The sequence below is a fragment of the Tenrec ecaudatus genome, chromosome 6 (assembly GCF_050624435.1).
Source record: "Tenrec ecaudatus isolate mTenEca1 chromosome 6, mTenEca1.hap1, whole genome shotgun sequence".
NCBI lineage: Eukaryota > Metazoa > Chordata > Mammalia > Afrosoricida > Tenrecidae > Tenrec > Tenrec ecaudatus.
In genome coordinates, this window is record NC_134535.1 from 20,197,522 (window position 1) to 20,219,968 (window position 22,447).

A 22,447-nucleotide genomic window follows, 5' to 3' on the forward strand; every position below is an offset into this window, starting at 1 on the left:
GATCCTATCAACATCTCGTGATCACACAGGCTGCTGCATCTCTTCCATGTGGCCTTTGTTGCTTCTGAGCTAGACGGCCACTTGTTTGCCTTCAAGTCATTAAGACCCTAGCCACTATATCTTTTTATAGCCAGGCTCCATCAGCTTTCTTCGCCACATTTGCTTATGCAGTAGCTTTGTCTTCAGTGATCGTATCGGGAAGGTGAACACCATGGAATACCAGTTTAATAGAACAGGTGCTCTTGCATTGAGGGAGTACTTGAGTGGAGGCCTAATGTCCATCTGCTACCTTAATACTAAACCCATAAATATATGCAAATAGATCTATTTCCCCATTATCATATATAAATACCCTGTTTCCCTGAAAATAATACAGTGTCTTATATTAATTTTTGCTCCCAAAGATGCACTAGGTCTTATTTTCAGGAGATATCTTATTTTTCCATGAAGAAGAATACGGTACACATTTATTGTTTTATTAAAAGGTACCTCACACTTCCTGTCTGCTCTGGCTGTGCTGCGACCAACAGTGAGCTGCACAGCGGCGCCTGCCGCTATGGTCTAGAGTGCAGAGTTAAGGTAGCTTTTTGGGGGGGGGCTTATTTTCGGGGATGTCTTATATTGGGGGTCCATTATATTTCAGCGAGAGGCAAAACTGTAAGTAGGTCTTGTTTTGGGGGGATGTCTTACTTTCGGGCAACGCAGTGTATTTACATATGTACATGCCTGTATTTAGACTTCTATAAATTTAGACTTCTAAAAGTTCTTTCCTCTATTTCCTTTTACTTTCCTCTTGTTCCACTATCATGCTCAGCCTCCATTTGGGCTTCAGTAATTCCTCTCAGTTACCTTGCCCTTGATCTAGCCCTACCAGCCCTTCTACACCCTCCTTGCCACCAATTTTGGATCACTTGCTGTTTCCTTGTCCCTGGGTTGATTAACACCCACTTCCTTTTGCCAGCTCCCCCTCTCCCATGTACCCCCGGAACTGCCAGTCCCATGGTTCCTCCTCCAGATTATTTATCCTGCTTATCTTATCTAGATAGACCTGCAGAAATAAAAATATACACAAAAACAAGACAGAGCAAAACAAAGCAACAAAACAACAACAACCACAACAAAACTGACAAAAAAAGAAAAGCCTGTAAATAGTTCAAGGTCTGTTTGTTGACTTTTAGGAGTAGGTGGAGTCTGATGTGGTGCCATAGCCTGGCCCCAAAGTCTATTTTTGGTATTCCCTCAGGACTTCCTTGCTCTGTTTGCCTTGCTGTTGTGCTGCACACCCTTAGTGTTTTGTCCCAGTGTGGTGGGGTCAGATCGGGTGCAATTCCCACACTGTGTCTCCAGAGTTTTCCCCTGTAGGGCTATGGGTAAGTGAGGGATACCCTGTCTCATAGTGGGGTCAGTCATATGGTCCTCTCTGTGCATTGGCTGCTCTGAGCAGGGATATCATCCTCAAGGCTTGGTGGGTCAGGATGTGCTCCACTCTCTCTTCCTCTTCCTTCATTTGCTCCTGTGTGCTCTGATCAGACATGTCCCTCTCCCTGAGCTGTAGCTTCAGTGCAGTCCTCTGAAGTAAATTCTTCTGGGGGGAGGGGTGGCTGTTCACGTAGTTGGGATTGGGGCAAGCCCCTCAGACCTCTCTACTGGTTCCCTGCTTCATGCCAGTATGTTGCATTCACATCTTGGAGCCCTGGGTTGAAGTCTGGTCCCTCTTTCCCTGTAGAGATATAAACAATACACTCTCCTTGGGTGGGTTAGTGTCCCCGTTCCCCCGCTACCCATTTCTTTACTTTTCCCTTCTCCTTTTAGGTTGGCTACCATATGTATCTCTGGATTTGGTCCACTCCCTGTCATACTACCTGGACCTCACCCCAGAAATGTTAACACAACTGACTTTGGTAAATTTATCTTGTAGCCTGCTATTTTGCCAACTTTTCAATTAGTTCCATCAATTTTTAAGTTAAATCTTTGGGGTTTTCTATATACATAATCTGCAAATAAAAATTGTTTTATTTCCTTTTTCCAGTGCGGTTGCCTTTAATATATTTTTGACTTCTTATAGACCTGGCTAAGGCTTCCAGGACTCTGTGTTAAATAACAGTGGTGAGAAAGGGCAACCTTGCCCCATTCCTGTTCAAAGAGGAGATGTTTTCCATTTATTTTCACTAAGTGAGATGCTAGCCATTGGATTAGCATATATGACCTTTATTATGTTGAGGAATTTCTCTTTATTCCTAATTTATAGAGGCTTTAAAAAAAATCAAGAATGGATGTTGGATTATATCAAATGTCTTTTCTATATTGATTGATATAATATGGTTCCTATCTTTCATTTTCTTTATGTGGTCGATTACATTGATTGTTTTTTGAATACCGAACCATCCTTGAATACCTGCATAAGAGTCCTATTTGATCATGACCTCTTTTTTTTTTTTTGATGCTTTGTTGAATTCTGTTGGCAAGAATATTGCTGAAAATCTTGGCGTCTATATTCATCAATGATAGGAGCCTATACTTTTAAATTCTGGTGATATCTTTGCCTGACTTAGATATCAGGGTTCTATTTCCTTTTTAAAATAAATATTATAGTTTATTGTCTGTTTCTATATTGTTAAATAGTTCATATAATATTGGTGAGAACTCTTTGCTGATTGCTTGGTAGAATTCCCAGGTAAAAATATCTGATCTCAGACTTTTTGCTGTTGCACTTATTTGTGTGTATGTGTGTGTGTGTGTGTGTGTGTGTGTGTGTGTGTTATATAGGCTTGTTATGAATTTGTAGATCAGTCTGTGTCAATTTAGTTAAAAATGAATTTCTAGAAATTTATCCATTTTGTCTAGATTTTAAAAATTGTTGGAACACAAATTTTCACAATACCATGTGATTATTTTTATTTTACTTGGTTCTGTTGTAATGTCACCTATTTTGCTTCTTAAATAATATTTGTTTTTCCTCCATCTTTTCTTTGTCAGGTTTTTCAGTGCTTTATCTATTTTGTTAATCTTTTCAAAGAACCAACTTCTTGTTTTGTGGGTTTCCTCTCATAGTTTTTGAATTTTCTAATTCATTTCTTTCTGCTCTAATTTTTATTGTTTCTTTTCTTCTAGTGTCGGGAGGTTTGTTTTGATGGTCTTGGTCTAATTGTTGCCATTGCTGTGTTAAAGTGCTTGTTTCAATTCTATTTTTTTTAATGTGGGCATTTATTGCCATTAACTATTCTCTGAGTACTGATTTTTACCATATCACAGAGAGTTTGATATGTTGTATTTTCATTCTCATTTGTTCAAGGAAATTTTTTATTGTAGTCTTTATTTTTCTAATCTCCAAGTGATTTTTAAGTAAAGTGTTGTTCAACTGTCTTCTATTTGACTTTTGAAATGGATCATCCGATGGTTGATTTATAATTTTACAGCATTTTGATCTGTAAAAAAATAAGTTGTAGAATCTCAATGTTTTTGAATGTATTGATCTATTGAATTTATTGATCTGAGTTTGACCTAAAGTGTGATCTGTTCTGGAGTAGGCTCCATGTGCGGGATAGAATAATACAGTAAAATGTGGTCTTGTTGGGTTAAGTGTTCCATGTGTATCTAAGAGATCTAGTGAATTGTTTTGTTTAGTTTTTCAGTAGAACCCTGGTGAAGCAGTGGTTATAAATTGGGCTGCCCACCATAAGATCTGTGATTGGAAACCACAAGCTTCTCCTCAGGATAGAGACAAGGCTTTCCTACTGTTACACAATTATAGGCTAGTTCCATCGCAAGATCGGGTCTACCATGTGCTACAGGGTTGCTATGCATCTGCATCGACTCAATGGCAGTAAGTTTGGAGTTTGGGTTTAATTCTCTGTATCTTTATTGATTTTTTTTTCTACTTGATTGATCTTTCCTTGAAAGTGAAATCTTGGAATCTCCTAGTATTATATATTATCATCATCTTATCATTCCTATAAGAATTTGATTAATGTATTTTGAAGGTTTTTAATTTGTTGCATATCTATTAATAGGGTTATACTTTCTCGTTCAATGGAAGCTTTCGTGATTTTATAATAATTTTGTCTATCATTATGGAATTTACTTGGTTGTCTATTACATCAGTGATTAATATCGCTATTTCTTCTTTCTTTTAACTGTAGCTTGATATATGTTTTCCATCCTTTGATTTTCAAGTATGTTTCTTGTAAGCAGCATATTAAAAGCTCATATTTTCTTTTTTCAGATAATTTTATTTCTTCAAATTTATTTAATTTTTAGGAGTGACAAATAAAAAATAGAATTGAGTCCCATCATCGTCATGATCATCGTGGAAATGGCTTTAAGAGAAAACTGGTCGGATGAATATTATTGCTTCCCATTTTCAACCAGTAGGTAGTTGCCATTGACCTAGACAGCCAACCGTCTGCCAAGAATGCTTGAGATATGTTATGTAAGACAACATGCCCATTCACGGGGACACCCACTAGGAAATAACTTATGTGTACTTCTTGATTTCATCAGACAAGACCAGCACAAAGGCACCACCCATGCCTCTGAGCACCTTGGACCAGGCGCCCTTGAAGGACGCTTTGCTCCTTTCATCCCGAGCATCTTCCTCCGGCAGTCGGCCGGCCGGTGCCCATGATATCAGTCCTTTGCGCCCCGACTGCATCCTCATTCGGCTGAGAACGGTGTCAAATGGGTAGGAAGTCACCCAGCAACGGCGGTGACAGACCGTGCGATCATCAGCTGATGAAGCTGTGGGTGTTCTTTGTGGTGCCACAGGTGCCGAAGTTGGCAGCACGGGCAGATGAATCCCATGCACAGACACGGGGAAGCCCTGGGACAGGCCCCTCATCCCATCAGACTTGGAGATCAGAACCAGGCAGTCACCTTCGGCGCCGGCTTTGCTCACACCAGCTGCTAGACGGGTATGGGCAAAATCAAGAGGGTGCACAAAACACAAAGATGTGGACCCCTCGGCAACGCTGGATGCCAGGTCCCCTGCAAAGTAGTGCCAGAGCTGGGTTCTCTTGTCCACACCACCCAGGAAGATCTGCTCATATTTATCTTTGAAGGCAAAGTGGAGAGCCCGGGCGGGGAAGTACCGGAGGGCATTGGCCAGGTTACCACGCCAGAAGGACAGGACTTCCTGCTCCTTGGGGACACGAACCACGCAGTTGACGATGCCCTTGTACTGCTTGTCTGCGGTGATTTGCTTGCTGGCGGGCTGCACCTGCTGCAGCAGCTTGACCCATTCGATGTGCGCTACCGCTGTCTTGGAGATGACCGCGGCCACTCCACCTGCCAAGAAGTCCTTGGGAAGAACACAGCCCGGCATCTGTCATGTTGGAAGAGAATGACGGGCGACCGCTCAGATGGAACAGGAATCGGCTTTGACTCCGGGACTCTGGAGCCAAAAACTCATGCTTTCTTATCCATTCGTTTAGTCATTGTCTCTTAACTAATGAAATCAATTCATCAGCATTCAGTGTTGTTATGGGTAATTGTAGTCTTATTGTTGTTATTATGTTGTGTTTTATGTTAATATTTCAATATTCATGATAATTTTTGCGATATATTCCTTATGTTTATAGATTTTTTGGTCAATACTTTCTCTTTTTTATCTTAATGATTAACACGTTGCATGATTTTCCTCCTTTTGATCATACCATTTTCTCTGAGAATTAATTTGTTTTTAGTGGTTTTCTTTCCAAATTAAAAACAGTTTTTTTTGTGTGTGATCAACAAAATACATTCTCCATTCAACTGTTATCTACTCCGTTCCCTCTATTTTTGCTTTTTACTATTGTCCTTATTGCAGAAATGTTATCTGTGACTTCTTATTTTGGCTTCTAGTGCTCTGTTTCCTACTTAAGTAGGAAGTTTTCTTTATAATAATGTTTTTATATGGTAATATTAGGTTGCTATCTGTTGCTGCTGATTCTCTGTCCACAGAACTTGTGTTAGTTGGGTTTTGTGTGTGTGTGTGTGTGTGTGTGTGAGCATGATCTTGTTTTCACAAAGTCCTCTAGCTTTTTTTCTTATCTCAAAATGAGTTATTTCTCCCTCATACTTTTGGGATAACTTTGTTGGCTACTAGATTTTGGTTGGCAGGTTTTTCTTTCAAAATTCTGATATCAATTCATTGTCTTCAGGCCTACATGGTTTTGATAGAAATGCCCAAGCATATGTGGAGTGGTTGGCCTTTATGTGATTGTTCTTTTTTTCTCATGCTGTTATCAGAATCAGTACATTTTTTAAAAGTTAGATAGATTGTACTATGGTGATTTTGCTTTGGGATCAATTCACTTTGGAGTTTTCTGGATTTCTTGAATAGTTATTTTATGTTCTGTCATAATATTAGGGGAAATGTCCTAAAGTAGTTCAGCAACTATTTTTTTTCTGTTGTTTATATTTCTTCTCTCTTTTCTGGCATATTCATCAAAATAAAACTTTCCTTTTGATAATATCCCATACCATTCTAAGGTTTTCTTCAGATTTATTGTTTTTTTATAGCTTCATCTTTTAATTTGGTTTTGAGAGGCTTGTCTCCAATATCATTGATTCTTGATTTCGTTGATTCAATCTTTTTGTTTTAGTCTTCAAAATGTTATCCAGGTCTAATGTTTCAGTGTTAACCTTTTTGAATTTCGATTTGAAGTTGTTATTTCTAGGTTTTCATTTATTTTGTTTCTATCAAGATTTTCCTTTAATTGCTTTAAGTAGCTGGAGATCATGATCTTAATTTTCCTCATGGAGGAGCCAAAGCTTCCTCCTCCTCCAATACCTCCTGTTGGTCCACATCTGTAGGCATTCTAGTTAATTGAGTTGCTTTCTCTTATTTCTGGGTGTGCACAGAAATGAACTGCTGCTTTCAAGACACAGGGTTTTGGTTTGCTTGTTTATTTTTATTTATTTAATTTGTCTCTGGGCAAAAAGCCATCCTTAGGCACTTATTGTTGAAGCTAGATAATCAAAGATGCCCGGCTATTCAGCACTAGCCTACCCCAGTAGGAGCCAAAGGCAGAAATGATTACAAGTTGCCTCCACTGAAAGGCATGGAGACCCTCCATTGAGACTGGCTCTCAAGTCTCCAGAGAGTGTCAGGCAATGACCAATGCATCCAACATGATGGGGAAGAGGAGACACTATCTGAAACAGCACTTGCATGCCTGCCCAGCTATTTCTGCTGAGCCAGTATGTTAGAGTAGGTCCCAGATTCTATTTGGGCATGGGCCAATAGACAGACAAGTGATAGCACTTTGATTCTTTGTATGCAGAGAAATACTCAATCACTCCTTCTACCCTAACACATACCCATCTAATTCTGCACCTCCCCACAATTGACTCATCCCCCTAGTACTCCAGGAAGTTCCATTACAGGCCAGTCCCTGAGCGTTCCAGGTGGGCATTGGGAGCCAGGGTACAACCAACCTAAATCGCTCCTATCCAGTGGGAATGCAGTGAGTGGATTGAGACTGTCTCAGTCCCAGGACGCAGAGCCTGTGAATCCTCCAACCCAAGTTTGGACTCAATTCTCCCCCACGTATGCTGAGGGAGGCGTGTTAGGTTCTCTAAGGTTTTGGCCAATGGCAGATAAGAAGGAGGTGTATTGTCAGCTCACCACAGAAGCCCAGAGAGCTGGGGACAGGGGCGGCTCTGCTAGCATCCTGCTGGGCAGCACAGAATCTGTGATATTTTGAAGGATTCTTTGTGTCATTTTCTTCCTCGGAGATGACAAGATATAACAAGCAAAAGTGTCCATTCCTCAGGAGTGGACCAGAGCTCATGGTACTGAAGTGTGTTCACTTTATTTCACATTCCTTTACAGAAGCGCCAACAAGGCAACCATATGAAATTCACCTCTCAGGTATGGTGTTTCTGCTCCAGCAGGACTATATCACTAAGAGGATTCTTTAGATTAAATGATTTGTCAAATTTACAGAAGTAAGACGTGATGGAGAAGTAGCTATTTAAGCCTAGGAAGGCAGATTTCAAAACCCAACCTCTTAAATACCAAACGATAACACCCAACTACATCTGTTTCATGAAACTCACTGCGGTGAAGTCAACGCTGACTCGTAGAGACCTCCCTATGGGTTGCCTAGACGGTAACGGTTTACGGGAATCTTTCTCCTGCACAACTGCTGGTGGTTTTGAACTGTCAACTTCAAGGATCACTGCCCATCGGATAATCACTCTGCCACCAGGACTCCTACACTTGTTTCATACAGAGAGTTATTGTCTTCCTCTATCTCTTTCCTCCCCTTCACTTTCCCGCCCCCCCTCATTTCCACACTTCCTTCTTGATTCCCTCCCTCCCTTCCCTGCCCGGTCTTCCTCCCTGCCTCCAAGGGTCTCTCAAATCCCTTCTCTGTCCCTCTTTTCCTCTACCACCCTTCTTTCCCACCCTCCTTATTTCCCCCCTTACTTATTAGGCACCTAATACAGTGCCTGGGACTGCAACTATCAAGTGGCTTGTGCCCGTGGCCTGGGAGTAAGGCAGCCCCACAAATCAGTACTTTTAATATAACACTAAAAAGGTTATGAAACAGACAAAATACCAGGTATGACAGAAATACAAGATAAGTCACTCTAATGTGGGCCAACAGGCTTCAACGAACGTTGAAAGGAGAGGCGACTTTGAAGTGGGGTCTTAAGAATATGTACCACTGGCTAGAAGTTTGCCAGGCACATTGAGAAAGGGGTGAGCCATGTAGATACATCATGTAAAAGGTACTATTCACTCCTGGGCAGATGGAAAACCCTCGATGACTCTTATTCGTGGTGACGTGCTAGAGAGTGTCAGCAAAGCAGAGAAGGCCCTTCAATGAGATAGGCTGATACCATGGTCTTTAAAAATAGCAACTCTGGTGGAAACTGGCCGGGGTTGAGAGGGTTTCATTCTGGTGTACTGCAGGGTTACTAGAAATCAGAAGCAACTTACTAACACCTGGCAACAACAATATGGCCTATCAAGGTGTGCTCACTGAATTCGTGAATGCCGAACCACTACTTCTAGGGGCAATGTTGCCGTGTGATATGCAAAGTTTTTACATACATTTTTTTTATTGGAAGTAGATCACCAGGTTCTATTTTCTTTGTCTGGAAGCTCCACTTCAATCTTTTTACCACGGGTAATGTTGCTGGCAGCATGACAGTAATATTTAAGCTGCCATGGTACAACAAACTGGCAGACAAGCAGTGGGTCATGACAAACTAGGAATAACATTTCATGAATGGAAATTCCAGAACACTTGGCGGTACTCGCGCGGAATCTATACAGAAGTCAGGGGTAGTCATTCAACCAGAATAAAACTCTGTGGCAGGATGGTATCCCCTCACTCCACCTAAACGCCAAGCAAATAATTTGAGAAGCTGTATGGGCTTCTCAAATTATGAAAAGGATGGAGGCATTAGGCTTGGAGAATCTCTGATCTAAAGGTGGCCCAGCCTTGCTTTCTGAGAGTGAAGAGGACTTGAAGTATTTGTTGATGGAAATTAAAGACGACAGTCTTGAATGTGGACTAGCCCTCACCCCTGGAAAACAAAATCCTCCCTCCTCAGCCAGGAAACAGTATCACGACAAGTGGGGGAAACATCGAACCTGTCAAGGACTTCACCTTACTTGGATCCACAACCAACGCCCTGGGAAGCAGCACGCAAGAGACCAGCTTGTCATTTATATCCGCTGCCCCCCAAAACTCTTTAAAGCGTTAAAAAGCAAAGATGTCACGTTGAGGATGAAGGTGTGCTTGACCTAACTTGTAGTATTTTCAATTGCTTCACATGCACGCAAAAAGCTGGACAGTAATAGGGAATATTGCACAAGAATTCCTATCTTTGAAGTATGGTATTGGAGGGAAATATTGACTAGATCAGGGACTGCCAGCAGAAGGAACAACCCTGTCTTGGAAGAAGGACTGGCAGACTGCTCCGTGGAAGGATAGGTACATTGGACAAGTTCCCAGACAGACAAGGAGAATGACCCTCCATAAGATGGATTGACATAGTCGTCCCAAACAACTGGCTTACACAGGCAGGACTAGGCAAGTAGCACAGGGCTCGGCAGTGTTCAGCATTGCTGTACCAAGGGTTACTGCGACACTCGGAGACATCTACTCTCAACAACAGCAGCAACACGACTAGGAGAAGAACAGGGTTAGATTCCTGCAATGTGCCGGTCACAGATATTTTATCAAATAATCAATACATAACCGTGTTTTGTGTGTGTTTCCATTTAAAGAGGCTTTAATCAATATAGTTTATGGATTGCTAATGGATCCAGGCTCTTTCTATCTGTCTGCTCTGCCCAAACAGGTGTCTTTTGTCCTTGTGCTTGTCAGCTGGCGATTCCAAGAAGCCTGAGCTGACAGATAGGCTTGAACTACAGGTTGGCTCAGCCATTTAGCCGTGGGCTCTGGGGCCTCTCAGATTCTTCATCTACAAACTGACGAGCAAGCTTATAGGGATACTGGGCAGATGGTCTGAGCTTCTCTTTGGGATACAGCACAAAGTAGACAAGACCAAAATATATATATATATGTATATATATATTTTTTTAATGTTCCCCTTCATCTTTTTTTTCTTTCTTGGCCATGATTCTGCATTCATTTACATTGCTTTGAAAGGAGAGGGCAGAGGTTAGGATTAAAAAAAAACATTGAGAGAAGAACCCACATTTTGGGTTACTTTTAGGAATTAAATTCATACTATACTAAAGCCAGATTCATCAGCAACCTCCCCCCTCCCTAGGTAAGTATAGCTTAGATGATTAGTAACGCTGCCGACCCAGTGGCCACAAGTGCTGACCCATTGTAAACTGACATGCGGTCAGAAGCTCAGAAACCAGGGCAGCAGAAGGAAGGCCGTGCAAAAGGCTACAAGGCATCCTGAACACTTTCAGGTCCCGTTCCCCCCCCCCGCCCCCCCCAACCGCCCCCCGTGCAATCGGCACAGGCAGCCCGGCATTCTGTAGATTCATACCCACGTGTGTTGAATTTTTATCCAGAGCCAGAACGTGAGATAAGCCACAGTGAATATTTGCGAGATTAACTGTTCCATTAGAGAAAGGTGGCCATTAATTAAGCTCTAGAGACTGTTGGAATCAATTACAGGCCTGCCAGAAGCATGGATGGGGTCTGCTCTGAAAGGAAATGGGGGAGCGTGGGGGAGATTGCAAAGAGCTCTCTGTAGTTTTATTAAACACCTTCTCTATGCCCGGATTTAGGACAGGTCTATGTTTCTTTAGCAATTTTTGTTTGCAAAATCTATAAACGCAAGATTTATTCTCAGTTTAGCTATGATGATGATTCCCTAAGCCAGTGCTTTAATTACTCAGTAGTTTGAAAAATCAAGCACAAAAGAAGTAGTGTTTTCCTAAGTGACTCTCTTCTCCAAGTATGTGACAGATGGAACAGCTTAGTTTTAGTGTCAAAGCAGAAAGAGTTGACTTAAAACAAAGAAAGACCTGAGGTCCCAGGTCAGAAGACACTAGCCAAGACCTGTTCCTGCCATCGCCAGGGCTGGATGTCAGTAAGACCATCGTGGGGATTTGCTTGTGTTGAATATTCTCAAATTGGTCCCAAGACATTGGAAGATGATCGAGCTTCTACTAAAGTATATGTCTTTGCAGGGCCATGGATTATTTAATAGTCTTTGTAGCCCCCAGCAAACAATATTTTCCCATTGTGTCTAGGCAGGGGAAAGTCAGGGAAGCTACTGATAGGATTCTGTTGTGTGAACTTTGGAACAGGATTCGCTGTGATTGCGACCCTGTTGCATATACAATGAGCCATCTCAAAGCCCAGAAAGGGCATCTTGTTCATCTCATTTTCTAGGAATAGAGCACATCCTCCAGACTCTAAGATCTCTGTTCATTGTGCCTCCATGGTCCAAGAGGCAGCTGTGACGCCTTAGGAGTGACGGAGGAGCAGCTGCAGGACCAGGAGCATGAGACACAGCAGTGGATGCCCCAGCACACAGAGCAAGGAAAGCTGAGTGCGTTGGGGCAGAAGGCTGATTTGTGCAGCGAGGTGCTTCTGGGCACCTAATTCTGGATGTGGGTTTGTTGACCCACAGAGCTGGAGCTGAATGCCTTTGGTTTGAGGCGTACAGTGGAGTGACAGACCTACTTTGGTCATTTATTAGCAGTCTTAAATGAAATTTATAGCATGTGTTGATTGAACCACCGTATCCTGAGCAATTCTCACCTGAATTGTAACCCGATCACTTCCTTCATAAACTCCATAATCCTTCTGTACTGTCGGTGGGTTCTGCGTGGCCACTGCAGTGCTTTCTAGAACCTAGGTGAGAAGTAGAGAGTGTTGTGGGAAGCAGAACCCTCATACAGATCAGGAGTTAGCAAACACTTCTGTTCTGATACATGACAGGAGAGGAAATATTCCAAGCACCCAAGTCATTGGTGCTACTGTGGATTCAGTTGTGTTTTCTACAATTACGTGTTCAAGTCCTATGCCCTGTCCTTGTAGATGAGATGCTAGTTGTTTACAAGTTTCTCTCATGTTGAGAATGCGGCCCTGCCAGGGTTTTACAAGGGAGCAGACTAGCTGTGGAGACATAGGGAGGGAGGCCACCACACGAAGACAGGCACACCTTGCAGGGTCATCTACATGCCCAGGAATTGGTGGAGATGGGCAGAAGAGGACATCCCACTGAAGCCATGCGCTGCGCTGTGAGAAATGTACTTCTGTTCTTGAAAGCCCTCCTTGTGGTGGCAGCGCTAAAACTAACTTGTTCTAAAACAGTCAAGGACAATAGGAAATGAATGAATGTGACTCCGGTCCAATAAAACTTGATTTTTCAACAGAAGATGGCCATCTGGTTTGGGCCTTTGGGTCATGGTTTGCCAACCCCTACCAGAGAGGGCATATGGTGAGGGGGGTTAAACACCAATGCATTTGATGACAACAATTTTCTTGGGTTAGAAATAATGATTTCAAGTTGGGACGAAAATTTTAAAATTCAGCTATTGCTATTTTCCCAAGAAAAGAAATGCATTTGGATGAGGGCAATGAATGTATAGATGTGCTTTACACATTTGATGTATGTATGGATTGTGATTAGAGTTGTATGAGCCCCGAATAAAATGATTTTAAAAAAAGAAATGCATTTGTTATTGTTGGCAAATAGGAGACCATACACATACAACTAGAAATAAAAAGCACACCTAACTTCTCATGGTAGAGAAATATGCTTGGCTACTCTGACATCAGCCTTGTCCTTCTCTGCTATGGTGGTGGGTGTATCACACTCACTATACCGGGTTTCTCACAGCAGGGATTCACCACATGATTCAGAACTCACCCATTCACTGCGAAAGAAAGTCTGCATTGGGGAATCCTGGGGGGGTAGGAGACCTCTGGGGGTTCTTTCCTCGCTGATTCACAGGAGAGAGCCATTCTAGGAAGTGTCCCTTCACTTTCTCTCTTCTTCCTGCTTGCAACTTGGATGCGATGCTGGAGCTGTGGCAGGGGAATTGCCACAGGGAGGGGAGAATCCAATAGGCCAAGCCTGGCTCAGAGGAAAGGAAGCAGGGCCTTGGATCGACGGTGGGACCGCTAAGCCAGGGCACATGTCCTGCGTGGTCTGCCACTTAGAACAGTTTTACACACACACACACACACACACACACACACACACACACACACCCCTCAAAACATTAAACATGTGGCTTCAAAACATGAAACACTTGTGGGAAAAATTCATTAAATCTATTGTCTTCTCATTCCATTTTCCACAAACGTTCTGAAGCCATATATATATATATATAACTTAAATATATACACACACATAAAATTGTTTTAAGTCCCTCATAGCTGGACTTTTGTTCAATGCTACCAAATACATACTAAAGTGATATGTTACAGCATTATTAACATTTTCCAAAAAAAACTCACTTTGAGAAGCCCTGGTCCAAAGCTTTCTTCATGTGTAGTGTTCAAATAGTAAACTGAATAACCAGTTTGTAGAAGGAATTATCTATTTTTTTCATACAACGAAGTGATTATTTGTTTAATGTTGCACTTTTAACCCCAGATAAAGCTCCCTTTGTTTGGGAAGGTTTTAGTTGTAAATCTGCAAATGGACACAATGGATGGATGGAAGGATGGCTCATGATAAGAACTGTACGAGGAGCCTTCAATAAAATGATTAAAACAACCTGCAAGTGGAGCCAGATCTTAGCTCATACTACATGTAGAAGAACGTAGGCCTGGTGGAGCTATGGAATGAGCATTGGACTGCTAACTGGTAGTTGAAACGCACCACTTGCCCTGAGGGAGAAAAACTCAAACAAAATTCACAATCATCAAGTCCTTTCCGATTCATAGCAACCCTAAAGCCCAAGGTAGAACTGCCCTTGTGAGTTTCGGAGGTTGTAACTCTTTGTAGGAATTGAAAGCCTTATCTTTTTCACGCGTAGTGGCAAGTGGATTCAAACTTCCAACCTCCCAGTTAACAGCCAGCCACATAACCACCATGCCACCAGAACTATTCCTGAGGGAGAGGGAGGAGGTCATGTGTATGCTACTGTAAAGATTGACGGCCTTAGAAACCCAATCGAGGATTGCTACGAAGTCAGAATTGATTCCATGGCAAGTGAGTTTGGTTTGGGGATGAAATTATATTGTAACAAGATTGTGTTAGTGTTTTATACTGTTTATATCATTAAAGTATATGTTGCCTCTCCAATTAATTGTATAACCTTAAAAAGTGAAGTAATAAAAAGGGGGGGGATTACTTGTCTAGGTAACATTGGAATGCAGTAATTAAGTGCTCAGCTATCAACCAAAAGGTCTGTGGTTTGAGCAGGTCAGCCTGCTTCATGACGGAAGATGTGCCTCTGTACGGATTTTGGATCTGGGGAAACTTCTGGAGCAGTTCAACTGGGCCCTAGGGTTGATATGAGTCAGAAGTAGATATTTTTTGTTGTTTAATAAGCCAAACGAAATCCACTGCAATCCATTTTATTACCACCCACAGTGACCTGATAGAACAGAGGAGACTTGGCCTTTTGGGTTCTGCAGACTGCACACCCTCCCAGGAGCAGAGAGCCTCGTCTTTTTCCTGTGGTGCGGTTTAACAGGTTCCAACTGCTGGCTTTGAGATTAGCAGCCAGGGCTCTGGTGTTTTGGTTACAACGTCATTTAGCTGGAAAACTCAGACAACTGAAACACTGTCTAGAACTGGATGCTCAGCATAAAAGTCCACAGTGTGTTAAAACTGGTGCCCAAAGTCTATGGCCTAAATGGTCAATAATGTATTCAAAGGGAAGTATTCACCCTAGAATATTCACTCAGAGTCTTTCTTCTCTTATTTCAATATAGTCATCAGTCTTTTAATGTAGCTGTTCTCAGACCCTCACTGGGAGAAAGGGGAGGCTTTACACTCCCATAAAGACTTACCGTCTTGGATATTCGCAGGGCAATTCTACCCTACCCTGTACGGTCACTATGAGTTGGTATGGGCTCAATGGCAGTGAGTTGGGTTTTGGTCTGGGTCTACCCTGACTAATAATCTACGGTAAAAATGATGAAGGTGACGTGTGAACAGGGCTGTCCCTGCCCTGGCCCATGGCAGCCATGTGTGCAATAGAATGAAGCATTGTTGAGTCCTTTGGCGTCCCATGATGCAGATCAGACTACTGTAATCCACTGGCTTTTCAATGGCTGGTCTTTTGGAACCAGATAGCTGAATCTTTCCTCCTAGTCCATGAGTCTGCAAGCTCTGCTGAAACCATGTACTATCAATATCACCATGAAAGCCTCCACTGACAGAAGGGGCCACCAAGGTGAACAGGCATAAGATAGTCCACAAAGTCAATGTTCTACATCTTACTTGGGTGAGTGGTGACTGGGGCCTTAACAGCTCTGCCATCTAAGGTGCAACTATTGGTCACTTCCCGTCTGGAAGAAAAAGGAATGAAGAAAATTGAAGATACCCAGAAATAATTATCCAATGAACTATTGAGTCACGTGATCTTCCGTTTCCACAACCTTAGGACCATCAGAATTAGATAGCACCTGCCTATCACTCCCAACTGCTCTGAAAGAGGTCACATTTAAAGGTCTTGACTAAAGTGGGACAAAAAAGGTGGAACAAAATTCAAAATCATAAAGAACAACAAAACAGAGTTTGCTGGTCAGGTAGGAATCCCTGGGACTAGGGCACTTAGTCACACTGGAGGTATGGAAATGAATCCACCTGCTTGGTTCAATTTTTATTGAAACCATAGACTGGTCTATGGGGGGGGGAGGGGACAATAACAATAGTGAAGTGTGTACAGCTTGGGATAATCAACCATTTGGGATCAAAAGGACAGCATTGATTCAGGGCAGAGTTCAGAAGAGATAGGACGGAAGGAGCAACAGAAACTGGAAATACAAGGAGGAAGTAGATTAAGTGAGGTATATTATTGGATTTACATGACTAGTTGAGTGGAAAACTCCTCTGCTCTGTACACTTACACCCATTTCACAATATGAAGTTGAAATGGGTGAAAGGAGGAAGCTGAGATTCAGAGAAGTGTAACCCTCTCGCAGAGTTGGCAACCGAGCCTAGCTTCCTCTTGGAGCATCCTGGCTTGGGTGGTACGTAAGTACCTGAAGCAAGAACCTTTCAGACTCTCTGAGCAGGCAACTCAGGTCAAGTTGTGTCCTCCAGGCAAACTTTCGAAATTGCTCTCCTCCCAGAGCGAAGACAATTGAGGCACCGGATTGCTATTTGTTGCATTCTCTGCCCCTTTCCAGAGTCATTCCGCGCTGCCTAAAACAACCCCTTTCAAAAGCGCTGATGATAACGCAGGCTTGGAATCTGTAATTGTGGCTTCACTCAACTGGATTTAAAGCACAGCATCCAAGAACAAAGACGAGTCTCAGATGCTGATTCGGAATCCAACCCAGGGTCAAGGCCTAGGGAGGCCTCCCGAGGGTAACTTCTGGTTACATGCATGCCTTTGCTTGACAGTTTGAGTGATCATAAAAATTTTTATATGTAAAAAGAAACTTCAAAAGGGCAAATGTTCATCTGAAAATGTAAAATCCTAAAGCACATGTTCACGATGACGTATGACCTGGTTTGAAAACTAAGCCCTTTTGGAGTTTTGGAAGTTCATTTTGGAGTTTTGGAAGACATTATTATGTTCTCTATATGAAGTCCACAGAAAATACTCAACTCTTTCCTGATTATTTAAAATGGGGACTGACACACTGGGCTGATGTGTTTGGGTGTTTTAGGCAGCAGGTTCCTCCAACTTGGCTTGAAGTGAAAGTCCTCTAACATAAAGTTTTGAAGCTAGGGAGAACCTCAGATCATTTGAGGCATTTCTTCGTTTCTAAGGCAAAAACACTGCGCTGCATAGAATTTACTTTATTAATATAGGATCCCTATGAGTCAGAATTGACTCCATGGGAGTGAGTGGGGTGTTGGTGGGGTTTGGAGGGCGTTTATTTTAGTAAGGGCACTAAACTTGGTTGAGATACTAGCTTTTAGTCTTGATTCTGTTATCAATTGCTGATAAAAAATTAGTTAAAATAAAGAATGCCCTATTTCTGTCCCTCCTGTGCTTCCTGCTCTCCTTTCTCAGAAGTGATTGAGAATAGTCTGACCAAAGACTGCTGACTTTAGTGTATCAGCAGTTAACTCCTCCTGGTCATAGCGCATATTAGATCAGAAATGTGAGAGTAGGTCTATTGAGGTTGCTTCACTAAGAAATGAGAAAGGACAGACCGAAGGAAACAGCAAAATCATCATGCCATGGCCTGTTTCATATGGGAGTTGAGGGCCCACAACATCTCACTGAAGCATGTAACGAAGCAGTAAAATAGACAAGATGTGTGGAGCATCTCCATCCAAGCAGTCATCAAAACACTCTAAAGACATGCTTACCGTGAAGCTCAGCGTTATCAGCAAAGTTGGTGATGGGGACGCTTCTGTATGAATAAGGAGCCCTGGTGTCACAGTGGTGAAGCGTTTGGCTACTAACCAAAGGGTAGGCAGTTCAACCCCACCCATCAGCTTGGTGGAAGAAGAGACCATAAGATCTGCTCCTGAAAAGATGACAGCCTAGAACCCCCTATGGGGGCAGTTCTATTCTGCCACATGGGGTGGCTATGAGTCGGAATCAATTTGAATGCACCCAACACCAACCGTTATAACTCTATGAATGACCATATATCAATTCTTCAGAGCCCTTCCCCACCATACGCACACCTTTGCTCAACTCCCCATCTTCTTTGAAGTATTTCTCATCTTCTGAAAGTGTTTTCATTCTTCCTCGACTATTTCTTGACTCTTGCAATGCTGTGAATTATTAGGTGGTTCTGATAGCCTGTTAGCCCCACCAAAATTTCCATTACTCCCCCCTAACCCTACTTTAGCGGTTCGGTGTTGAACTCCACATGAATCTGGACCGTTTTCTCTGCTGACTCGAGAGCTGCTCACAGGGTCAGTCACATATGGGACCTCCCTGGAGATTTGCTGAATTAATGAATAGAAGCACAAATCTCTTCCACGAATCCAGGTGCCGCTAAAGATGAAGCAGGACAGAAAGAATCACATTTGGACTCTGACATGTTAAGTTCAAGGTCAGCTCTGACATAAGCTGTTCCTTCATTTAGCAAAATGTTTCTGAACACTGATTCTTTTGGAAGGTTTCTGCGATGTACCAGATCGTGGACGAGCCCCTTAATCTACCTGGGCTTTATGTCCTTTCTCTGTCAGATGGAGACAGGGAGGGCTACCTCACGAGATATTAATGTCTGCACAAACACTCCATCAACTGCAGCCTTCGACATAATGTTGACGATCTGTTCTTATGTATTTTCGAATCTCTAATCCTTTCAGAGGTTCCTTATGACCTTAGTCTGGGGACGACCTAAACAGCTTCCTATGTTCATTAGATAAGTCTCTCTGCTGATGTAAGTGGCTACAGTGCTTTATCTTTCTCTCCCCGCTCTCCCCTCCCCCCTTGGGTGGGAGTATCCGAAAACCTTTACATTTTCTCATGGAAGGACAAGGATGTCTTCATCCTCTCATGACACCTCGCCCTGAGATGTACAATGAGTGGAGGAGGCTTATTTGGGAGCTGGCCGCTGGGGAGGAGAGGAGGAGAAAGGAGAAGTTGGTGTTTGCATGTTGCTTTGGTTACAAGCATCCCCTCCCTTCTGATTAGGGCCTGCCCTCCCAGAGAGCCTGGTTTCAATTTCCCCTTTGAAATAGGGACTGGGCCTTGTTGCCAATTTAGATTTCACTGGTCAGCTGTTTGGCAGATTCTGGGCCCCAGGGACCACTTCTTCCTGCTCAGGCTGCTCACTGGCTTTTTTTACAGCCACGCCCCCTTGGCCTAATGGTCCTGATTTGGGATAGGATGAATGGTATTGTAGTGCTGCTCCCCAGATCACCCTGAAAACAATCCCTCTGGTCATGATTTTGGGGTGGAGTGTCACCCCAAGAGATATGAATTTGATGACGTTCTAGACCCACGGAATGAAATACCCCCCACATTTTGCTAAATGCATTTCGTGGCTGGAATGTTGCTAATACCCTCATCCAGGGCCGTGGTGGAGCGGCGTGTGGGAAAGAGCACAGATATAGTTGTTGGAGGCTCCCAAGAGCTGGGGTGCATATTGTGGTGACCGTTGGGCTGTTGATCCTCTGTGCAATGGAGCTTAGTAGCCAGGCTCTTCCAGGAGGGTTGGGATGTTGTTGATAGTAGAGTATACACGCTGGAGGGAAGGTTTGGAGTTAGCAGGCAGGGACCTACAAGGATGGGGATGTGAAAAATCACTGAGTTCACGAGAGATAAGTGGAACAGTCAGACAGTAGATCAAGACAGGAAAACAGTGAGCCTTCAATTGAACCGATGGGACTTCGGCATGATCATGATGGTGCAGGTGGTGGGGTGGGGGTGGAGTGAGAGCTTGGTAATGAAGAAAGAGGAGAAAAATAAGTAAGAGGCACCCAGTGTGGTGGAGTGGCGAGGCTGGTGTTCTGGTACCTCGCTTCATGGACGCTACACGTAAAGAGAGTATTCCAGGGAAAAATGCCAGGGGAATCTTTGGTATCCTGGGGTGTGGGACATGGTAGGAAATGACCTCACACTGCGATATTGTGAAGATGACATTAACATATTTGACAATGCCTTGCACCCTGGAAAGCAGAGTTCAAGTTTAGTGCTTATTGCTGTTTATTATATGATAATAGATACCATATGGAGAATTTCCGCTGGCTGGGTCCCTGGGTGGGCCTTTTCCTGCTAGCTTACCTCAGTCAAGTGTACCTCTGTCCATCTGAGGGTTCTAGCAGTGTGGAACCCCCAAATAAAAAAAGGGTCAGCTCCTTCGGGCTTCTCCTCCCTGTGGTCTCCTTGTCCCTCATGCCTAGATGGGAAGAGTTTGGGGAGAGGCGGCTTTTCTGAGCCAAGAAACGGTCCCACTGACTCTCCAGCACGACAGAGCTCTTCGCGTGCCACACCTCCATCACCAGGAGGGAGCTTTGAAGATGGACTCCATGAAGAAAATTATTTCCTGAGAAAAGGATACACTCTCTCCTCCACTCGAGGCACCACGTTCGTCAACAACTAAGTAGGGACTTCCCTGGCTAAAATGAAGATCCTGAAGTTCTGCACTCTGGCACACATGCCGAGCCTCAGGCAGTCTCTCCAGTGGGCATAAAACCTTCAGGACTCGAGCAGCTGAACCACTGGGTGAAAGCCACACAGCTAGAGGCAGAACAGGGGTTAGAACGCAGGCTGGACTTCAGATCTCGTGCCAGTTACTTGCTCAAGGGCCCTGTTGTCCTTGAACTGTCATCTCAATGGGTCCCCAAATCCTCATCCGATCTCTTAAAAAAATAAAATAAAACAAGCACATTCTTTGTTCATCAGACGTATAGCAATTTACGTCTGGGGCATATTGCGAAAAAAATTTTTTTGAACATTTTTGCATTGGACATCTTGCCATCTTGGCCCGGTCATTTTGATGGTAAGTTACCCACCAAGGATGTAATAATCATCTGCACTTCTTAATCAAGAATAAGAGCTAGTGATTTCGCATGTGCATAGGAAGTTCTCTTAAAATAGCCCCCCACCCCCAAATCCCATGGGGTCTATCTTTCATTCATAAAAATAAGAAAACGATTTATCTTCCAAAGAAGATGACTGTCACATTGACATAAAGTTTGCATGCACCCAGTGGAGGTCTAAGGCCCTGTCTTCTCCCCCTGGCCCATAGCAGTAACCCCTTACGCATCTCCCCTGCTTCTGCCCTTGCCCCTTCTCCCCACATTTTACTGTTCTGTTCTGCACCCAGTAGCCAGAGAGAGCCTTGAAAGTGAACGTCAGCTCAGTTCACTTCTCCTCTGCTTTAATTTCTTCTTAGAGCTTTCCTTGGCTCGACTGATAGGGGTTGAGCACTTCTGGTGTGCTCAGCACAGTTCTGGGTTCTGGGGAAACATGGGTGAATCCATCCAAGGGACTAGCCCCATGGAGCCCACGGTGCAGATAGAGAGGCATACACACCGTGAAGAGAGTGAAAGAGGAAAAACCAGGAAGCAAAATGAGGCAGAGGAGGGAATGGGAGTATGGAAGTGCTGCCAATAGGAATGGAAAGAGCCATTCCAATTTTAAAATAAGGTGATCGGCCTAGACCACATTAAAGAGGTGTCATTTGAGCTCAAATAGCTTTCCGTCACACTCAGAAGAAAGAGGTAAAGAATTTATCATGGTATGAGACCTTTTAAGATCTGAATCTATCAAGGGGCCATGCGGGATGGGGAGAGGGAGGAGGGATTGATCCCAAAGGCTCAATGGAAAGTAAATATATAGAAAAGAATGAAGGCAATATTTGTACAACTATGTTGGCTTCAATTGATTTATGGATTGTAACAAGAGTTTTAAAAGCTCCTAATAAAATGATTTTTAAAAATCTGTATTCAAATGCTGCCCTGACTTTTTTTTTTTTTTTTTGCGTAGTTCCACAGGGACAACTTTGAAATGGCACTAGATTCACCTAGAGGGCTTGTTAGGTCACGATTGCTAGCTTCAGTCATGAACTTCAAATACAGGTTGCTGTTCAACTCATAGAGTTTTGACAAAGGGTTAGTTATATGCTGAGCTGCTGAACACAAGGTCAGCAGTTGGATAGGTCACCCCCCTTTCCTGGGGAAGAAGAAGAAGCCAGTAAAGATGGACAGTCTTGGATACCCACAGGGGCAGACCCACTCTGTCCTGGAAGGTCACTAGGATGCCGAAGCAGCTCCATACCAGTGTGGCTTTGAGAATTTCGTCGTGATTTTTTAAAAATGTGAGCCAATGGAGAAGCTGGGAGACAGGAATAAGGGCAGTCTCTGTCCTTTCTTTTTACCTCTTCTGTCAACCCTACATTCTTCCAAAATAAAATGTCCAAACACACGCCAGCACACAAGGGGCACAGGGCTGAGTCACACA

General features: G+C 43.2%; 1 pseudogene; it reads right to left on the minus strand.

Annotated features, from left to right (window-relative positions):
• Positions 1–4,388: 4,388 nt before the first annotated feature.
• LOC142451352 (ADP/ATP translocase 2 pseudogene) lies at positions 4,389–5,320 on the minus strand (annotated as a pseudogene).
• Positions 5,321–22,447: the final 17,127 nt, after the last annotated feature.